The sequence below is a fragment of the Narcine bancroftii genome, chromosome 1, assembly GCF_036971445.1.
Source record: "Narcine bancroftii isolate sNarBan1 chromosome 1, sNarBan1.hap1, whole genome shotgun sequence".
Taxonomy (NCBI): Eukaryota; Metazoa; Chordata; class Chondrichthyes; order Torpediniformes; family Narcinidae; genus Narcine; species Narcine bancroftii.
This window is the reverse complement of record NC_091469.1, coordinates 294,090,661-294,113,912: the sequence shown is the minus strand read 5'-3', so window position 1 is coordinate 294,113,912 and position 23,252 is coordinate 294,090,661. Positions and strand designations below refer to the sequence as shown.

At 39.7% G+C, this 23,252-nt stretch overlaps 1 protein-coding gene across 6 annotated transcripts in view; it reads right to left on the bottom strand.

Annotated features, from left to right (window-relative positions):
- Positions 1 to 23,252, bottom strand: part of nav2a (neuron navigator 2a) — a 411,462-nt gene that overhangs the window by 387,418 nt on the left and 792 nt on the right. The window lies entirely within an intron of this gene.

The following is a 23,252-nucleotide window of genomic DNA, read 5'->3' as shown; positions in this document are numbered from 1 at the left end:
GAAGAATGGCAACCAATTTGTTGACAGCAAGCTCCCACAGGACCTATGTGATAATCAGGAAGTATTTATTTTTAATGATGCTGCCTTCGGGACAGATTTTCGTCATGACACAAATGATACCAACTGCAGCTCTGCTTAAAAAAAAACAGTGGCACGTTTTCCGTTCACCTGAGAGCAGATGGAGCCTTGGTTAGAAATTTTATTGAAGAATAGCAGCCTTGACAGCGCGGCATTCTCTTTGGATGGCAGTGACAGGTTCTCAGTAAATTCTGTGCTCAAATTGTTGAAGGAGGTGGGAGGCTGGGGTGGTTGGTGTGGGAGGGAATGAAGGGCCTCACTTAGCAAGCACTCAGGTCTCAGTTTTTCTGGAATGATTCCCAAGGTCCAATACAGAAAGAGATTTCATGCCTCCAGGATTTTCAGCATTACTTTTTCTGCAGGCCACTGATGTTCTCTTTGCTCTGCGTGTCGCTCATTTGAATGGCCAGAGATTTGGCTGCAATACATGACCCCAACTCCACAGCAACCGGCACTGCAACTAAACAGCACCATTTGCAGAACATAATGACCCACTCAACAATTTTAATAAGCAACAAACATAACGGAGAGGGCGTGCCTGCTCACACACTGCCAGCACTACAAACGAGTTGCCAGGGGAACCTGTGAGCTAAATATACACTGAATCACACACTGCAATGCTCCCATTGCATCTTCCTAACAGTCACACTGGGATCCACCTACAGCATAATGAGCTTCTTCCTGCTGCCAATCAGACAACGGATGGACATTTCTGTCAAACACACGACTCAAAATGGAATCCGTTCCCTCAATACATCATAAATCATTGATTAGTGACTAAATGCCTTTTGGAAAAGTCCAAAAAATTACTCAGCAGTGTTGATATAATTAATGGCAAAAAGTGGGAGAACTGGGAAAACAGTTTTATTTCAATTTGGTTGGATCAGACTCGAAGTCTGCACTGAATTACATTTTGGCCCAAGTTAAAGCAGCATTAGAAATGTAACTTGTTACTGTTTGATGCTTTCTGCAATCACAGCTGGTTCTTCCTTCAACAACCACGTTTTGAACCACATCTCATTTAACATCGTTGCAGATAGTAACAATGCTCCAGAACTATTTGGCAAATACTTCACCAGAGATGAATAGATCCTTGGATAGGGACCGGCATCGTTAGCATAGCGCCAGTGACCCAGATTCAAATCTGCCCCAACATTCAAAGGTTTTTGAGATAAAACCACAAATTGCTGGAAATATTCAGCAAATCAGACAGCATTTATATACTTTCTCAAACATCACTTGCTTTTATGTGACATTTTCTCTCTCCGAGATCTGAAGAAATGTTTTGAGTTCAAATGTTAATCGTTTCTCTTTCTAAAGCGGCTTCCTGACAGTTTCCAGCATTTTCATTTTTTTTATATCACAACCCCTGACAATCTCAAGCAACCAGAAAATTCACTTATCCAGCATCGACCAATCCCCATAGGTGAAGGATACCAGGGGTTTTACTGTATGTGCAATCAACTTTACATTGGTAACAAGTATTTCACAGGCAACACGACTTCTGCAGCTTTGCAGCTTTTCTTGCCTTTCAGTTTTTGAATATCCTTACATTTTAAATCATATATCTTACAATTGCACTGTATAATGAAACTAAACTATACACATCTGGTTAAACTGGCCAACCTTTGCCATCCTTCACGCATTTACAGTCCTTATCTCAATTAGCAATTAACCTACAATTTCAATTAATCACACATTTTCCTTAAATTCTTGTCATCATCATTTAGATATCTATTAATTTTTGTTTGATAATTTAACTCTTTTAGTAGTTTGCTAGTTGTGTTGTTCTTTCTCAATTTAAATTATTGGATAATTCGATAACTTTCTATTTTTAGGCACAATCAAATTTTGGACGGGAGAATGTTGCTTGTCATATTTTGTATTAAATCTACAATTGGGACTTTTACCCAAACTTTGGCTTTCTTCTCTCACCCATCCGCTCTCACTTTCTATCCATGTGTTGAAATCCCAATTTGCTCCAAAATGGTTATTTTTTTACATCTGGAGAGTCTTGTCAGACAGACTTTTGAAAACCCTGACAAGTATCACAGCTACATTTTATTTTATTAATCCTTCAAATCGTTCTCCACAGTGACTCATTACAAGCACCTAGAAATTTCTCAAGGCATGAAAACATTTCCAAGAATCTTCATGCAATGTTTCTGTGATAATTTGGAGCATAACCTTCAAGTATACAAAAGATCGTGGATTAGCAATCTCAGGATTTCTGCCCACAAAATGAACAAGAGGCCTGAAATCTTGTTCAGACCACAACTTTGCTGTTGGTGCATTGGCTCCAATGGACACTTTGTTCACAAAGTGTGGCCATATTGATAAGCAATGAAGGGGGTAGGGCAATGGCCCAGGTATCTTGCTACTTCGATGACCAACGAGATACTGGCCATTGGAACTGACACAAAGTTTGTGACTATGAGGACTGAAACCCCCTTCCCCCAGGACCCAAGTAAAAAGGGGTAATTTAATTCACAGATTTAATGCCGTACCCATTTGTGGTTCTCTTCTTTCAGTCATGCAGAAACAGGCTGAATCCAACTCTTGGTGTTGATTCAGTATCATTTCTTATTCATCATAGCAATATCCAAGAGTGACATCAGTTACACATAACACACAACTCCTCTGACCGAAACACACCATGAGCACCAAGTACCACAAATGAGTTTCTGAAACTATGTTACATGATCACATAGTGGACAATCAGATTTCATTGTTTTTTTTCAGATAATTACATTCAAGTCAGATTATTATGTGGGGTGGCCAAACTTAAAATTTTTAATTTAGACATACAACATGGAAACAGGCCATTTCGGTCCATGAGTACATACCGGGGATGTAGGTTAATTGGGCAGCATGGACTCATGGGCCAAAATGGCCTGTTACCATCCTGTATGTCTAAATTAAGAATGAAAAGGTTGGGTACCCTTCAATAGAATTGCAGGCCTGAAATCTATGTTCTTTGAATGAAAAACCATTTCACCTTACTGACCCATAGCTTATCAAAGTTCAAAGTTCAGATTTATTGTCAGAGTACATACATGAAATCACATACAACCCTGAGATTTTTTTTTCCTGCAGGTCTGGTAGAATTTCTACGTAATGCATCAATAGTGCAAAAACTGTAGTCAAAAAAAGATACACGTAGAAGAGAGACAAACAGTGCATTACAGAAAAAAAAATTCAGTAATAAATAATGTGCAAAGTAAGAGCCCTTAAATGAGTCTCTGGTTGAGTTTGTTTCAGAGTCTGATGGTGGAGGGGGAGCAACTGTTCCTAATCCTGGTGGAATGAGTTTTGTGGCACCTAGACTTCTTTACTGATAGTAGCAGTGAAAACAGAGTGAAGATTACTGAGTGAAAATTAAGTGCTCCATGATGTTCTGGCTTATCTAAAGGGAGGTCACATTCACCACCTTCCTGTCTTCCGAGACTAATTTCTTTTTTATGCAATTTTCAAAACATTGTCAAAGCATCTCTTATTTATTTTCAAGGTTCTCACTAGTAAAATTGATTTGTTAACCCTGATTTTGTGTAATTTTGTCACTTACACGTTTGATGAAACCTTTCTTTAGCTGTTGGGCGTCAACCAGAGTTCTGTAACTCAGTACCTCCTCTGTCACACAATCTATGACTGTCCACTCCAAGTCCATTTCCTTTATGGCATTGTACCTATATTAAATACGTACTGCGGGCGCACTGAAGCTTGGTGCAACCAAAACAAGGGCACAGAGGGGGAGGACCACAGTTTAGAGCCCTTCCATTACTGAACATTGAGGGGCTGAGACCAAGGGGAAGTCCCTCAAACAACAGAAGGGGGAATAACTAAAAGGTGCCATGAAAGTGACCCTGGTGCTAAATAGATACAAATGTAACAATGGAAATGTATGGTTATAACAAGGAGGATGTGAAAAGATTGAACTTAGTTTGTTAATAACTTACCATGAACGAAGTTTAGCTTTGGGAGAAAAATACCTTGCAATTAATGTACTGACAAAAGCATGTTTCTTTCTTGTGCAACTTTTATTAATATTCCTGCTTAGATTTTCCAATCACTAGGTTTCTACAATAATTTTAAATGCTTAATGTTTATTATCTACCCTACATTTATTTTGTGATTAGGTTTAAATTCCACAAGTAATAACTGCTCACTGTTTATATTCCTTGAGTCTTTTTCACCATCTGCCCATCAGTGAATCTTTCTGCCCCTTTAAGTACCAAGTGAGCAATTGGCAGATATGAGTGGATGAGGGAGTGATCCCTGTGGAAAACAGAGAAGGGAAAATCTATCTGGTGATGGGATTGCGATTTAGTGGGAGAAATTACAGAGAATGACAGGGAGCGGGAAGTTTGGGCGAGATGAACTCTTGTCCTTGTTGCATCTGTTGGGGGTGGGGGGCCAATGCTACTAAGTGGCAAGTAGAGGAGATGAGGACTGAGTTATTAGTAGTAGAGCAGGAGCCACATTTTCTGAAAAAGGAGAACATGCAAGATGTCCTGGAATGGAAGACCTCATTCTGGGAGAAGATTCAAGATGAAAGATTCTTTTATTGGCATGAAATAAAACAGAGGTAATATACACAAAATTCCATTTAATCTGCTGAAAGGCAGATAAACATTCGCCATCAACAGAAATTGCCCAGTGCCCTTCACAATCAGGGCAAAAAAGAGGCAAAAGAGATGGGTTGGAGATGGAAGAATTGAGAGAATCCTGACAGGAGAAAGGGTAGGAAGAGGTTCCATCAAGCTAACTGTGTGTTCAAAGAAGTGTCTGTAGATAGTTTGTCTCCTTATCAGAGGACCCGCGGCCTCTATTCTTCTCTTGTGGGCACAGTATTTATCTGGCCAGTCCACTTCAATTCCAAATATAATTAAAGCAGAAATTTTGGAAGTGGAAAATTGAATTATCTTTGATAAGATGTAGCAGTGAACACCCACGTGTGGCATTGCAGAGTTGATTAAGCAAGCTTCCATTTCATAATTACCAACCACTGGTTCCCAGCTGAAAATGTAGTCAAATGAGCAGATGTTCTCTGTTTTTAAAGAAAAATCAAATTGAAAATTCCAAATACTTAGCAAAACGGAAGGCAGAATTTAAACCTGAGGTAGATGAAGTGAAGAAGTCAAAGGACCAGTCAACATTGTGAACAGATCCTCAACTGTACCACAAGCAAAAGCTACAAAGGGTGTCCCAGCAAATACTGGAAGATATTAGCAATGGGAAAGAAATACTGTAAAATAAGACATTAAAACTAAGAGGGTAAATTCTCTGATGAATAAAGTGGATTAAATACAGAAGAAAATAATACATGTAAAAATGCACCATTGAAATGCTCAACAATGAAGAATACAAATTGAACAATGTCGCTTCTGTCACTTTTATTCAGTCCACAGTACCTGAGGTTCAGTGTTCCAACAGTAAAAGTGATAAGTTGTATTTCAACATAACCAAAATCCAAATGACAAAAGAAATGTAATCATCTTTGGAACTAGAAGATTTATTTAATTAAAATATCCTATTCCTAAAGTTAAATTATTTAAAGCTATTTATAATCGAGCAAATGTGTACTCTGATGAGCCGAAGCTCATGAACCAATGAATTGTACAAGGCAACACTGGCAGAGAGTTACTGTGCAGACATATGTTATCAAGTTACATGCAAACTGAAATCACTCTGGAGCTCTCGATGTGGATCACAATAGATGGTCTTTCTCGTTGTGTTGCAATGCTCAAACAATAGTGGAGTGAAATTACATTGAGACAAGTATACAACACTCACCCATTTATTTGAATGCACTGTAAGTTGGTTATAAGGTGGAAATGGACATGGAGGTGAATGCATTTTAGCAAATATAATTTTCAGCACAGAGTCTCCAAAATCTTCCGTCTCAATTCTTTGAGAGAGAAATCCAAAAAAAAATTCAACCTGCTTAATCTCTTCCCACATTCAAAATGACATCATTCTGCAGCATGGAAACAGGCCCCTCTTGTCCATGTCAACCATACTAGTCTCATATGTGTGTGTTTGGCCCATATCGCTCTAAATCTTTCCTCTCCATTTACCACCATAAACTATTATATGTGTTACAATATCTCTGCCATTACCACTTCCTCCAGCAGCTCGTTCTATTTGCACACCACCCTCAGTGTGAAGAAAGTGCCTCTGAGGTCCCTTTTAAATCTTTCCCCTCTCATCATACATCTATCCTCTCTAGTTTTGGGTTCACCCACTCTGAGAGAAAAAAAAACATAATTGTTCACCTTTTCTATGCCTCTCATGACTTTATAACCTCTCTTTGGTCCCCTGTTAGCCTCCCACGCTGCAGGGAGAAAAGTCCCCACCTATTGCCCCAACTGGCAGCATTTTTATTGATCTTTTCTGCACCCTTTCCAGCTTCAAGACATCTCCCATACAGCTGGGAGACCAAACTGCACACAATACTCCATGTGTGGTCTCACCAATGACCTATAACATGACGTTTCTACTTCTGCATTCAATGCCCTGACATGAAAGCAGTCGAGCTAAATGCCTTCTTCACCAGCCTATCCATCTTCATCATGGAATTATGTACCTGTACCCACAAGTCTCTTTGTTCGACAACATTCCCCAGGGATTCAGCATTCACCCGAAACCCTGCCCTGATTTAACCTACTAGTGCAATACCACACATTTGTCCAAGTTAAATTCCATCTGCCATTCCTTGCTGCACATTCCCATTTCATCAAGATACTGTTGTAATCTTAGATAACTTCCCTCATTGTCCACAATTACACCAATTTTAATGTCATCCCCAAACTTGTCAACCATGCTAACTATATTGTCATCTGAGATATTAATTTAGATGACAATCCCAGAGGTACACCGCAGGTCACGGGTCTCCAATCTGAGTAACAACTCTACATGATAACCCTCTGTCTCCGACTATCAAGTCAATCCTGCATCTAATTGACCATCTCATCCTGGGTACCATGCAATCTGGCCTTACAGTCTTGTCTACCATGCAGGATCTTGTCAAAGATCTTCCTGAAGTCCACGCAGTCATTGTCTACCACCCTGCCATCATTCGTCTTCTTGGTCACCTCCCGAAACGTCTTAATCAAGTTTGTGCGACAGGATTTGCCATGAGTAAAGCCATGTTGACTCTCCTTGATCAGTAAATTTTATCTCTAAGAATCCCCTACAGTAACTTGCCCATGATTGATATTAAGTCTGCAGTTCTTTTTGAGGGCATGACACCTTCTGTATCAGCCAATCCTCGAGGCAAAGCTCTAAAGTCACTCAGGGTAAAGATGCTGCCAGAACATAGGACAATACAGCACAGTACAGGCCCATCACCCCTTGATGTTGTGCCAACCCATATGTCTTTCTTTGGCTTGGCTTCGCGGACGAAGATTTATGGAGGGGGTAAAAGTCCACGTCAGCTGCAGGCTCGATTGTGGCTGACAAGTCCGATGCGGGACAGGCAGACACGGTTGCAGCGGTTGCAGGGGAAAATTGGTTGGTTGGGGTTGGGTGTTGGGTTTTTCCTCCTTTGTCTTTTGTCAGTGAGGTGGGCTCTGCGGTCTTCTTCAAAGGAGGTTGCTGCCCGCCAAACTGTGAACTCCAAGATGCACGGTTTGAGGCGATATCAGCCTGGTCAATGTGGCAGGCACCAAGAGATTTCTTTAGGCAGTCCTTGTACCTCTTCTTTGGTGCACCTCTGTCACGGTGGCCAGTGGAGAGCTCGCCATATAACACGATCTTGGGAAGACGATGGTCCTCCATTCTGGAGACGTGACCCACCCAGCGCAGCTGGATCTTCAGCAGCGTGGACTCGATGCTGTCGGCCTCTGCCATCTCGAGTACTTCGATGATAGGGATGAAGTCGCTCCAATGAATTTTGAGGATGGAGCGGAGACAACGCTGGTGGAAGCGTTCTAGGAGCCGTAGGTGATGCCAGTAGAGGACCCATGATTCGGAGCCGAACAGGAGTGTGGGTATGACAACGGCTCTGTATACGCTAATCTTTGTGAGGTTTTTCAGTTGGTTGTTTTTCCAAACTCTTTTGTGTAGTCTTCCAAAGGTGCTATTTGCCTTGGAGAGTCTGTTGTCTATCTCATTGTCGATCCTTGCATCTGATGAAATGGAGCAGCTGAGATAGGTAAACTGCTTGACCGTTTTGAGTTTTGTGTGCCCGATGGAGATGTGGGGGGGCTGGTAGTCATGGTGGGGAGCTGGCTGATGGAGGACCTCCGTTTTCTTCAGGCTGACTTCCAGGCCAAACATTTTGGCAGTTTCCGCAAAACAGGACATCAAGCGCTGAAGAGCTGGCTCTGAATGGGCAACTAAAGCGGCATCGTCTGCAAAGAGTAATTCACGGACAAGTTTCTCTTGTGTCTTGGTGTGAGCTTGCAGGCGCCTCAGATTGAAGAGACTGCCATCCGTGCGGTACCGGATGTAAACAGCGTCTTCATTGTTGAGGTCTTTCATGGCTTGGTTCAGCATCATGCTGAAGAAGATTGAAAAGAGGGTTGGTGCGAGAACACAGCCTTGCTTCATGCCATTGTTAATGGAGAAGGGTTCAGAGAGCTCGTTGCTGTATCTGACCCGACCTTGTTGGTTTTCGTGTACCAACCAAAGAAAACCAAAACGCTTCCTACCTCTATTTTTCTTTCATCCTTCTGACTGTCTAAGAGTCTCTTAAATGCCTCTGTTGTTCCAGCCTCCACTGCCACCCCAGGCAATACATTCCAGGCACACACAACTCTCTCTGTTAAAAAACTTACCCCTAATGTCCCCTCTAAACTTTGCTCCATCACTGTACAGATGACCTCTGGTGCCCTGGGAAAAAAGGAGTGGTCTGTCTAGCTTATCTAGACCTTTCAGAATCTTGTAGACCTCTACTGAGTCACCTCTCATCCTTCTTTGTTCTAAAGAGAAAAGTCTGCTATCCTTGCATCATAGGGCATAATTTCCAATCCAGGCAACACCTTGGCTCCATTTCACTGGAAAATTAAAATGATGAACCAGTGAACAATGAACAAAGGCAGCACATATGGCTTCAATGTCCATTCTTTTCTGGTGCCACCAAAACACTCAATGTTTTGGAATACCAATGACTGCGTTGATTTAGCAAGTAAAAACAGGTTTTGCTTGCTAAATGGCAGTAGATGCCATATGTGCCCACACCTCCTCCCTCACCACAGTCTGGGGCCCTAAAAAGGCCTTTCAAATGAAGAAATACTTCATTTGTATATCTGCAGAAGTGATCTACACATTCGGTGCTCTCTTTGTGGCCTTCTCTACATTGGAGACTGTGAGATCACTTCACTGTGCACCTTTGATCTATTCACATCAGTGACAGGGACCTCCCAGTGGCAAACCATTTCATTTGTGTCCCACTCCCGGACTCACGTTTGTCCATAGCCTCATGTACCACCTGTAAATTGGAAGAACACCTGATTTTCTGCTACTGGGAACCCCCTATCCAGAAGGCATTAACATAGACTTCTCTGGTTTCTGTTAACCTAGTCTACTTTCTACCTCCCTTCTCTTTCCCCGTCTTCTTTCCCTCAGCTCTCCACCCCCACTTCCTTCTCTACTCACCCAGTCATCCCTCCTCCCCTTGCTTGCTGCTGTGCCCTCCCTCCCTTCACCTATTAGCTCCTGCCTTTGGGACCGTGCTCCTCCCCACTCCTCCTTATCTTTTAGTTTGGTCGCCTGCTGACATTTTTCATACCTTGATGAAGGGCTCAAGCCCAACATGTTGGTGATGTCTCTTAATCTTTGCTCTATAAAGTACACGGTTTGACCTGCTGAGTTTCTCCAGCACTGTGTTTTTACTTCAACCATGGTGTCTGCAGACTTTCTTGCTTTACTTTGGATTTAGCAAGCTTTTTTCTCTTTTGCATCCCATTGAAACCTGAAAAGCACACCGTTATCTTTTTTAACCAAGGCTCAACATCTTACATCAGCAATTTCGGGGAATTATGGACTTGAAACCTTAGTTCACATGACTCCATTCTACAAGCTCCCTTCAGTCTATGATCTTGCTTCTGACCCACTTGCAATCAATCAAAGGAGAGTTTGGAGGCAAAGAATCAGCTGTTGCTTCGTCACAGACAGTCTTAGAGACAAAAGACAGCAGATTGAATACCATTTCAGGGATCTGAGGGAGAAACAACAGCTGACATTTTGGGGCTGTGCTGAGGGGTACCTCCACTGCTGAAAGTCCCATATTTCCACTGAGTCATTAAGTTCAGGTCTTGGGTTCTTTCATCAGCGAATATAAAACATCCCCTGGATATCTACTGAATAGTTGCGGGAGAGGTTTAGGGGAGGAATTTGAAAAACCACCGTCTTATACAGTGGCTCCCAGGCACTTAAATTTGCTCTCCCCCTCTCCACTTCTTATCCCCCCCAATGATCACTCGATCGTACACCTCTGGCTTTCCCTTCCTAAAGTCATCAATCAGCTCCTGGGTTTTGGTGACATTGAGTGTGAGGTTTTTGGTGGTGCATCATTCAGCCAAGTTTTCTCTCTCTTGAATGCTGATTCACCACCCTTTCTATACAACATGATATTGCCAGAAAATTTGTAAAGATGGTTATGTCTTTATTCCTTGGCTAATTTTACCTCCTGAGTTTGAATTCTGAGACAATAGTTTTGACATGACAAATGTGAGGGAGCCCATATAAAGGAGATGCAAACTATCCATCTGTAAAATGATCAATCTGTACTTATGGATTTAAGCTATTAACAACAAGAGTGTCCTGTCCTTAGTTTCCAATCAAATGTGCAATCAGCCTTGACTGACCCCTGTCTCATTCAGCACAGAGGAAATCTAGCACTTTGGAAACTCATCACAATGCTAAAAAACACCTTTAAAAGTTTAATTTGAAAGGGAAGTGGAGGCATTAAAAATTGTGATTTCAGTTACAGGTATGTTCAATCCTCTTTCTCAGACAGGACTGATGTAAACTACCCAACAGGTCACAGGGATCAGAAAAAATGAGTTTGCTTTTTCTCAGGAGTTCTGTTCATCCACGAAAAACAGCTATCCCCAACACATATTCTGATTCTACATCTATTCTGATTCCTTGTGGCTGGCTTGAGGAAACAACACAGTTCATGGATTCTGCATTCACTTCTGGGCATCATTCTCAACTAAGTCTACAACAAACTCTCATTGTGCATTAACGCCCAGTGCAAATTCTTGTTCTACCAAACAGTTCCAAGTTGCAATGTCCCATCCTTTGAGGAAATATCATAATTGAAGAATTACACACAGTATAAAAATCCAAAAATGTGCAATTTTTAGCAACAATTTTGAAATTTCCAATCTGCTTCAGGAAGCAACTTGTGAGATCATAATTACAAATCAATTAAAGAATTTTTGACATACAAATATTTATTTTGCTCTGAATTTGCATGAATGCAAAATCGATCTTTGCTCTAAGTGATAACTACATCTGATGCTGTGCCTGCACCAGGCGATGACCATTGCCAAAATCATCCATCTCAACATTCAGTGTCATTACCATTGCACATCTTTCCAGTCTCCGTCCAACACCATACACCGCGCACCCCCCCCCCACCCCCCCGACCCATCAGCACCATGGATATCAAATCACCATCAATTAAAAACAAGGCTGTAGCAGACAAATAAATACTTCATTGCAAGAGTTAGGACTGAGGCTTCATACTGTGTGATGTGATTCCCTCAAGCCCTTCCACACAAGTCTGGAAAGTAATGGATTACTTTCCATTAACTTCCTGCACGTGGTTGCTGTGTGTCCAATTCAAGGTTCACTGCATCAACCCACCAAAGCATTTTGGAAATTAACTCCCAAACCAATGACTTTTAACCAAAGGTAGCAATGCAAAGGAGGAACTCCGCCTGGATTGCAGTATCTAGAATACAAAGAAAGATTGAGTAGACTGGGTCTTTATTCATTGGAGCGTAGAAGGTTGAGGGGGGATTTGATTGAGGTATTTAAAATTATGAGGGGGGTGGACAGAGTAGATGTGATAGGCTCTTCCCCTTGAGGGTAGGTGAGATTGGAACGAGGGGTCATGTTAAGGAGTTTCGAAGTAACATGAGAGGAAGCTTCTTCACTCAGAGAGTGGTGGCGGAGTGGAATGACCTTCCGGAAGAGGTGACTGCAGCAGGGTCAGTTTTGTCATTTAAGAGAAGGTTAGATAAGTGCATGGATGTGAGGGGATTGGAGGGTTATGGATGGGGAGCGGATAGGTGGGACTAGAAGAGATCACTTAGATCGGTGCTGACTAGAGGGGCCAAGATGGCCTGTTTCCGTACTGTAATTGTTATATGGTTATATACTCAAATGGTCTTCAAAGTGGAGCACCTCCCTGCTTCCTAATTTCTGGATTAAAATCCCATAATTCATTACCCAAATTAACACAAGCAAAAATGGTTCAACCTGATGGAACTTACGGATAGATAAAAGATGCTGGTTTTCGAAAGATAGAGAACATGTGAGAGGAATGAGTAAAATACCTACCCCCACCAGCTTGACATGCAAACAAGTCCACAGCGAGCAGGATTAGGGGAAGTTTCATCCAAGCTGCACTCACCAGCAACTGATACACAAAATAGTATCCTGAGCAACATCCTCAGCCTCACATGTTCCACTGAAAGAACAAATCTAATTCTAATTCTAAAAAAAAAACCCTGCTTTTTGTTGGTGGAACAGAGAACCTAGAGTCAAATAAACTGATATTGGAAGGCAAGATCCCTGGCCAGTTATCACATAAATGGCCTCAACATCTACAGTTTTATGTACTGCTGTTACCACATTTGCAAATACATGTTTAAAATTCACCAGTGTGACGTAAAAGGTAGCAAGTCAAGTCACGTTTATTGTTGTCTGACATAACCAGACATAACACACATTCATATCCACGAATAAATAAAGAAATATTGCTTTATAGATACGAGAGTCTCGGATGGTTAGGGTGAGCAGTTCCTTTGGTCGTTCAGCATTCTCACTCCCTGTGGGAAGAAGCTATTCCTCAGCCTGGTGGTGCTGGCTCTAATCCTCCTGTACCTCTTCCCTGATAGGAGCAGCTGAAAAGCGCTGTATGTGGGTTGAAAGGGGTCCTCAATGATTCTGCGCGCCCTCTTCGGACAACGATCCTGGTAGATCACGTTGATGGGGTGGGGGGTGGGGGGTGGAGGGAGACCCCAGTGATCCTCTCTGCCACTCTTATGGTCACAACATTTTGATACAATGGGAGAAAACTCAAGCAAGTAATGGTTTTGAAGATGTTTTCTTGTTACCCATATTAGGCAAAAGCAGCTTTCGCCACAATGCACCAACAATCTTACGTTTTAAAATTGTACATTTATTATGCATGTGCACCATGTGAGCAGCAATTCTGTTTGGTTGTTTGCATGCAGAAATCTTCAGAAGTGGCAAAGTGTTTTCAAAGAGTGCTTGGTCAAGCAGATGAGATCTTGAAATAGCTGGTAGAATGTGATTGAACAACACGAAACACTGAGGGGAGTCACGTGATGGAGTAGTGGCCGGACGGTGAACTCCAGCCCTCTCCAGAAAAGTCGGAAAAAACAAAGGAAAACACAAAGGCACAAAAATAAAAATTAAAGAAAAGTGAGTATAAAGGTGGAAAGAAGATGGCGACGAAAAAAGAAAAATCGAAATCAACGGTAAGAAGAGAGGAAGAGAAGACAACGGAAGAAGAAGGAGAAGAGGCCCGCGGTGGAGAGAGAAACCCGCTCCCTCAGGTCGGTAGAAAGTGGACTACAAAAATGGCTCGCTGAGCCGAGTAAAAGTGCGCAACCGCGCATGCAAAAAAACACACCGACGGGAGGGGTGACCAGCTGGGGAGTCGATCTCCACAGCCGGCAATGACAGCTGCAGAACACCTGCAGCAAGAGGAGAACATAGAAGACAACGAAAACAAGAAAGAAGAGAAGAAAAGGGCAACAAAGAAACAACAGATGGCCAACCCAGAGGAAGAAGAAGAGGAAGAGGAAGAGTACAGTGAAATAGAAGAAGAAGGGAAAGGCAAGATAAAGGATATACTTTCTCTTATTAAAGAATACATGGAGTCATTTAAAGAATGGCAAGCGCAAGAATTTAATGATTTAAGAAGAAGAATAAACAATACTGAAGAGAAAATGAATAAAATAGATATGACCTTAACAGAAATGGGAAAGAGAATGGACAAGATGGAAGAGCGGGAAGCAGCAGTAGAAATTGAGGTAGAGGACTTAAAAAAGAAATTAGAGGAATCTAATAAAAAAGTTATAGAGACACAAGAACTGTTAGCTCAGAAAATAGATATAATGGAAAATTATAACAGAAGAAATAACATAAAGATAGTGGGCCTTAAGGAAGATGAAGAAGGCAAGAATATGAGAGAGTTTATAAAAGATTGGATCCCCAGGATCCTAGGATGTCCAGAACTACAGCAAGAAATGGAAATAGAAAGGGCACATAGAGCAGTGGCCTTTAAACCACAACCACAACAAAAGCCAAGATCTATTTTAGTAAAATTCCTAAGATATACTACAAGAGAAAAGGTACTGGAGAAGACAATGGAAAAAGTAAGAGAGGGCAACAAGCCACTGGAGTACAAAGGGCAAAAAATCTTCATTTATCCAGATATAAGTTTTGAACTCCTGAAGAAGAGAAAGGAGTTCAATACAGCAAAGGCGGTTTTATGGAAGAAAGTATAAATTTATGCTAAAGCATCCAGTGGTATTGAAAATATTTATTCCAGGACAACAAAACAGACTATTCTCGGATCCAGAGGAAGCACGAAAATTTGCAGAACAATTACAAAATAGACTGAGGGATGAAGACGTGTAACGAGAGTACAAAAGACTGCGAACTAAAAAGACACATAAGTTTTGAACTCCTGAAGAAGAGAAAGGAGTTCAATACATCGAAAACGATCTTATGGAAAAAAAAACTATTCTCGGATCCAGAGGAAGCAAGGAAATTTGCAGAACAACTACAAAACAACCAGAGAGATGAAGATATGTAATGAGTAAAAATGACCACGATTTATATGTATGTGGGTAAAGAGGTATATGTGTGTATATGTATAATGTGCATACATGAATGTATCCGTATTTAGAGGAAAATATAGATAGTATAGACAAGAATTAATAAGGGAAGGAAATGGAATAGAGGGAATAAGGAGGGAACTAAAAGAGTGACCTTTGTTACATATGAAAAGTGAAATCTTTTCTGGGGGGGCTGGATGGGGAGGAGTTGCGGTCACTGCAAAATCAGCTGACGCTTGCGAGTGAATTCGCAAATCCAAATGGAGAGGGGAGATGTGGTTGTCCGACAAGGGATAAAGGACAACTCAGGAGGGGAAGGGGAGATTGGGGCTAAAGAAGTTTTAAATAGGAGAATAAGGAAAATGTTTGATGTTTTAGGAATGTTGTCTTATAAAGGGTTCAAAACAAGAAAACAGAAATGGATAAGAAGGAAAGGTAATGATGGAGAAACGGAAAGGGAAGATAAACAAAGTATAAAATGGCTACGTTGAACTATATGACTTTAAATATTAATGGAATACATAACCAAATTAAAAGGAAGAAACTGCTAAATTTACTGAAAAAAAGAAAAAATTGATATTGCATTTGAGCAAGAAACACATTTAACTGAATTGGAGCACAAGAAATTAAAGAGAGATTGGGTAGGACACGTAACAGCAGCATCGTATAATTCAAAAGCAAGAGGAGTAGCTATATTAATTAGTAAAAATGTGCCATTTAAAATAGAAGAGGAAATAATAGATCCAGCAGGGAGATATGTAATGATAAAATGTAGGATATATTCGGTGTTTTGGAATCTACTCAATATATATTCACCTAACGAAGAAGATCAAAAGTTTTTGCAAGATATCTTTTTGAAGGTAGCAGATACGCAAGGGAACATATTAATAGGAGGGGATTTCAACCTGAATTTGGATTCAAATATGGACAAAACTGGGAAAAAAATTAACAGAAAGAACAAAGTAACCAAATTTATAATTAAATCGATGGAAGAAATGCAACTTTTGGATATATGGAGGAAACAACACCCAAAGGAAAAGGAATATTCATATTACTCGGCTAGACATAAAACATACTCAAGAATAGACCTATTTTTGTTATCAGTCGTATGCAAGATAGAGTAAGAAAAACAGAATATAAAGCTAGAATACTATCGGACCATTCACCCTTAATATTGACTGTAAAGTTAGAGGACATCCCTCCAAGAATGTATAGATGGAGGTTAAACCCCATGTTACTTAAAAGGCAGGATTTTAGAGAATTTATTGAAAAAAAAATAAAAATGTATTTTGAAATAAATACGGAATCAGTGGAAGATAAGTTTATACTATGGGATGCAATGAAAGCATTCATTAGAGGGCAAATAATAAGTTATGTAACCAAGATGAAGAAGGACTATAATCAGGAAACAGAGCAGTTGGAAAGGGAAATAGTAAATTTAGAAAAAGAATTAGCAATGAAGGAAGATACAACTAATATTAGGAACTAGGTGAAAAAATGCACAAAATCCTAGTATGGCAGCTTAAGACAGAACAAGCTAAGAAAATGGTATTGGCATCAAGGAAAAGAGACAAACAAATTACATATAATCCAAAAGAAATTAAGGAAAACTTTAGAGAATTCTATGAACAATTATACCGAACTGAAAACGAAGGGAAAGAAGGGAAAATAGATGAATTTCTGACTAAAATTGAACTACCAAAACTACAAATAGAGGAACAAAATAATTTAACAGAGCCATTTGGAATAGTAGAAATACAAGAGATAATAAAAAAATTACCAAATAATAAGACACCAGGAGAGGATGGATTCCCAATAGAATTCTACAAAACATTTAAGGACTTATTAATTCCGCCCCTCCTGGAAGTAATCAACCAGATTGATAAAACACAAAGCTTACCAGATTCATGTAAAACAGCAATAACTACAGTAATACTAAAGCAAGGGAAAGATCCACTCTCACCAGCGTCATATAGACCAATATCTTTACTTAACACAGATTATAAGATAATAGCTAAACTATTAGCAAACAGATTAGCAGAGTATGTACCGAAAATGGTAAATTTAGACCAAACTGGATTTATCAAAAAAAGACGCACAACAGACAATATTTGTAAATTTATTAACTTAATTCATGCAGTAGAAGGGAATAAAGCACCTACAGTAGCAGTTGCTTTAGACGCAGAGAAGGCCTTTGACAGAGTAGAATGGAATTATTTGTTCAAAGTATTGCAAAAATTCAGTTTACCGGAGAAGTATATTAATTGGATTAAAGCATTATATAAGGGACCGTTAGCGAAAGTGACAGTAAATGGACATGTATCAAAGCAATTTAACTTAAGCAGGTCAACACGGCAGGGATGCCCACTATCACCTTTATTGTTTGCGTTAGCTATAGAACTACTAGCAGAATTGATAAGAACAGAAAATAATATAAAAGGAATAAAAATAAAAGACAAGGAATATAAAATCAGTTTATTTGCGGATGATGTTATAGTATACTTAACAGAACCAGAACTATCAATAAAAGAATTATATAAGAAATTGAAGGAATATGGAGAAGTGTCGGGTTACAAGATAAACGTAAATAAAAGTGAAGCAATGCCTATGAATAATGCGGATTTCTCAAAATTTAAGAAGGAATCACCATTTAGATGGCAAATGCAAGCAATAAGATACCTAGGTGTACAAATAAACAAAAATCTCGGTCAACTATATAAACTCAATTATTATCCACTAATGAAAAAATTACAGGACGATTTAGAGCATTGGAAAGATTTACCACTAACACTAATAGGAAGGATAAACTGTATTAAAATTAACATTTTTCCAAGGATATTATACTTATTTCAGGCATTGCCAATACAACTGACAGAGAAATTCTTCAAGGAGTTAAAGAAAATAATAAGGAAATTTTTATGGAGAGGGGGGAAACCGAGGATAGCACTAGATAAATTAACAGAATGGTATAAACAAGGAGGCTTACAACTGCCAAACTTTAAAAATTATTATAGAGCTGCACAATTAAGATACCTATCAGATTTTTATCAAACAAGGGAAAAGCCAGATTGGACGAGTTTAGAATTAGATAAAATAGGGAAAAAGATACCTGAATACATATTATATAAATGGGATGAAAAATTGGTACAACATAGAAGTTCTCCAGTATTACATCATCTCCTCAATATTTGGAAGAAGATTCATGTAGAAAGAAATAAAACAAATTATCAATTACCAAAACTAATATTGACACAAAACAAGTTACTCCCTTTTACAATAGATAACCTATCCTTTAGAGAATGGGAAAAAAAAGGGATTAAAAAAATAGAAAATTGTTTTTCAGGAAATAGATTCTTATCCTTTGAACAAATGAAAGATAAGTACAATATAACTCAAGATACAGCGCTGGCATATTACCAATTGAGATCCTACTTGAAGGATAAATTAGGAAGCAGTTTGAGTTTGCCAGAGGGAAGTAACCTTGAATATGTGATTACAGATACAATGATAATCAAAAGATTTATAACAAATATGTATATTAAACTGCAAGAAAAGGAGAATGAGGAAACAAATGGTAAAACTAAACAAAAATGGGAACAAGATTTAAATATAAAGATAAAAAAGGAAACATGGGAGAAGTTATGCTCCGGAACGATGAGAAATACAATAAATACAAGGTTACGTATGATACAATATAACTGGATACACAGGCTATACATTACACCTCAAAAGTTAAATAAATGGGACCCAACAGTATCTGATAGATGTTTTCGATGTAAAAAAGAAATGGGAACAACAATTCATGCAATCTGGACATGTGAGAAAGTAGAAAAATTTTGGGAAGATCTAAATCAGATATTAAATAAAATAACAGAAAACAATATACCAAAGATCTTCCTCCTAAGTAACATAAAAAACAAAGAATTTGGAATTGATTTGGAGGATGCACAAAAAAGATTTGTTAAGATAGCTCTAGCCGTAGCAAAAAAATGTATTATGTCAACCTGGAAATTGGAAGATAATTTGAAAATACAACAATGGTATATAGAAATGAATAAATGTATTCCATTAGAAAAAATAACATATAGTTTAAGAAATAATATTGAAATATTTGAACAAATATGGGAGCCTTACATTAAATACAATAGCGAAAACCTACCGGGGACAATCATTACCTAAGTTAACGGAAGGAAAAGGAAATGAAAAGAATGGACTCAGTAGAATTTCTGGTGTATTTTTATTGAATGACAACATTGTCTGACTGGTTTAATGTATCCTAGATTTTATACCTTAAATGGACGGGAGGGGGGAGGTAGAGAGGGTGGGATGGGAGGAGGGAGGGGGGGAGAAAATGGCACTGTATATGTGTGAAAAGGAAAAAGTGTGTACCATGGTTAATGTGATTTATGGTGTGAAAAATAAAAAATTAAAAAAAAAACAACACGAAACACTGAATGAGCCACAAAATGAATATTGCATCCAACTCAGGACACCAACATTTAGAAAGGACATGGATGAATTGAAATGTTTATCGTCAAGTGAAAGACTTTGGACTGCATGCTATCCAGGTGAGTGGTATAAAAGGGAGGACAAGAATGAAAACAAAGGTGCAGGTGACATGAAGATGCAGGATATAGTGTCGCATGAGACATAATCTTTTACTCCAACACAGTCATCAGGGGGAACTCAGTAACATCAGTGAGAGAGAAAGAATGGCCAAGATTTTGGGCCGAAATCCTTCAATATTGTGTTTAGTGTCAGATTCCAGCATCTGCAGTCTCCTGGGCACCTCCATCATCTTTAACAAGTGAGAGATCCATTTAAAAGTCTGACAGCAGCATAAAAGAAACTGTCTAGGAGGCGCATGTTTTCAATTCATATACCTGCTGCCTGAAGAGGAGAAGATTAAGGTGACTGCTTTGGAACATGTTCAGCTATACTAGCTTGGGTTGCCAATGGTTTGAACTGAACCAGAGTCGTGTGCCGCTGCAGAGGCTATGGGAGCGATGGAGGAGAATCCACGGACACTCAATAATTCTGGGGGTGGGATTCTCTTTTGCTTATCTTTTTCTGACTGTAAGGGGCACCGGGCAATGCTAATGCTTATGACAAATCTTTATCTGCCTTATGGCAGACTAAAGTCAATTTTGTGTAATATTACATTTCTGTTTTATTGCATGTCAATAAATATTATCTGCATCTGTCTGTTGGTTGCTTTCCCGAGGAAGGGGGAGGTGACAATAGAGGAGAGGGAAGGTTGGTTTGTCCACTGTGTTCATGATGATGGCGACTAGCATCAATCACACTAGACAGAGTGCAAGTTAAACGCTAGTTTTAATTGACTAATATATACAGCGAGGTCTTGCCTCTGTGCAAGCCTTGGTCAGAATGGAGGAGCATGAGCTCCGATCGGCTTATATATACAAGGTCGTCAGGTGGTGGCCCCTGGTGACCTAGTGGTGTAATAGCATATCACCACACATGACTCTGCCGTTCCTTGTGGTCTTGGGCAGAGCAGTTCCCATATCAAGCTGTTAAACACCCTGACAGGGTAGTTTTTATGGTACATCGGTAAAAATTGATAAGGGACATTGTGAATATGCCAAATTTCCTCAAACCTCTGAGGAGGTAAAGGGATTAGTGTGTTTTATTAGCCTAAGAACATGAGAAATAAGAGCAAGAGTAGGTTATTCGGCCCATCAATTCTGCACTGCCATTCAATGAGATCAGGACTGATCTGATGATAGGCTCATATCTACCTGCCTGCCTTTTCTCTATAATCCCTTAGTTCCCTTACTTTGTAAAAATCCATCCAACCTTATCTTCAATATATTTACTGAGGTCGCCTCCACTGGGCAGAAAATTCCACAGATTCACCACCCTCTGGGAAAAGCAGTTTTTCTTCATCTTCATCCTAAGTAGATTTACTCCCCTGGATCTTGAGGCCATGTCCCATAATTCTAGTCTCCCCCACAACATTGGGAACAACTTACCTACCTCTATCTACCTGTGCCTTTCCTAATTTTATGCGTTTCTATAAGATCCTCTCTCATTCTTCTATATTCCAGTGAGTACAGTCCCAGACGACTCAATCTCTCCTCTTAGGCTAAGCCCCCTCATCTCTGGAATCAACCTGCTGAACCTCCTCTGGTCCGTGTCCAAAGCCAAAGCATCAACGTGGACCAGGAGCATTGCACTGGAAAAGTTCCAGAATAGCTTTATGATAATGGTTCTGGGGCAAGGATAGACTGAAGAAGCAGGGTAGATGTCTTTGGAGCTAAAAAGAGATGGGTGAAAAACAACATCATGAATGATTTATGGAGGGAAAACAGGTGGGGTTCAAAAACTATTGACTGATGTAAAATTTGTGATATAAAATATAAAGAGGGTGTGCATTAAAACATGATCAGAGAAGAGTTGTGATCTGAAATTGACTACTAGTAGAAGTGGTGAAAACAGAATCGATTTATATCTACAAAAGAAAATTGCATAGGTGCTAGAGAGAGAATAATTTTCAGGGCTCTGTGGAAAAAAAAACAGGTAAATGGAATGACAGGATTGCTCTGTCTGGAGCTTCCAGAGCCACAATGGGCCGAATGGCCTCTATTTTATGCCATAGCAAGTCTGTGATTCTAACTGGCTCCAGTAACACAAGAAGCAAAAGCTTCTGTCGAATAAACCAACGGAATTGTTCAAAGCAATACACACTCAACCACTGTAACTACACATTCCATAAATTGGCTACATGCACAGGATGGCAAGTTGCCTAAACAACCTTGTAACTTGCATAGTGGTGGTCCGCATGGTCCAGATCCTACAATGCGCAGAAACCACGTAGCAAACACCAGATGGGTGGCTTTGCAGCTGGGGTACATGCCACAGGACAGAAATGTTGCAAAGAAATTATAACGGAAAAAAGGCCATTTGGCCCGGTCAATCCGTTTTGGTGCCTATCCTTCTATTTTCTCCCTCTCATCCCAAATCCCTTTGTTCATCTTTCTTTTAACCACCCATTCCAAATTTTTTGTAAATTTCCACTTCATCTGACAGCTTATGTTGTGGCCTCACGGTCTAAAGCTATTTCACAAATCCAAATGTCACAAATCTCTTTCCAGTAATCTTGTTCTTTGTTCCCTGGTTTATTTATAACCTCTCTGCCAGTTGAAGCAAATTAATTTCAACAGAGTCCTCTCGATTTCTTTACAGGGGTATCTGAATGCTACCGCATCACCTCTTCACCCTATTCTGTTTGAATGAGAAGGGGCCTGCTTTTTCTGAAATATATTTTCCATTTCCTCACATACAATTCCACCATATTTTGTGCTCATTTAGCATCTTCAACCTTCAGTCATTTTTTTTTGACACCCAATCCATCCCACACCAGAATGAAGACATTTCAACTGCTGTCTTTCAACTGCAGTGAGCTCCACCAGCTATCTTCCTTTTGGACTAAGTGCCAGCCTTGAACTCGCTCTTCGCAGCACAGCCTAATGCCCCTCCACCATTGGCTGGTTTAACCCAGCAAAAGCATCTGTCAATTCCTCGTCTAAATATATACAGAGCTCAAAATGATCTTAAAATGGAATTTGGAATGGACATTTTCAAAGGAGACACTTTCTCCTCAGCATTAACAGTTTTGTACCTTTAGTCTTTAAAACTTGAGAGAAACATAAAAGCTCTTTTGATTTTGAGCTTGCACTAGTTTATTTTGTGGATTAAAAGACACAGAAAGCTTCGTTTTCTTTTCCATATCATATAACATTCTCTCAATATTATTTGCCCAAAATAGGCAATGCTGCTTTACAACAAATGAAAGCTCATAGCAACCTCACTCATTAGCTGGATACTATTCCGAGACCCAAATGAAACATTACCTAATTTAGCTTTCCTTGAAAAGCCGCAGAAGGCGACATAAAACTGCAGAACAAATCTGACAAGATCTCAATTTCAGCTTAAACAATTTCAGGGGACAGCATTGCATAAACGCAGCCAAAATTTCAAGACATGCTCTTATTTAAACCAGGCAGCATTAAAGCTGTTTGCAGCATTAACTGGTCTCGTCCACATTCACCGAACCTGCTGTCACAGTGAACATTCATTTTCTCAATGTGACAGCGTGTC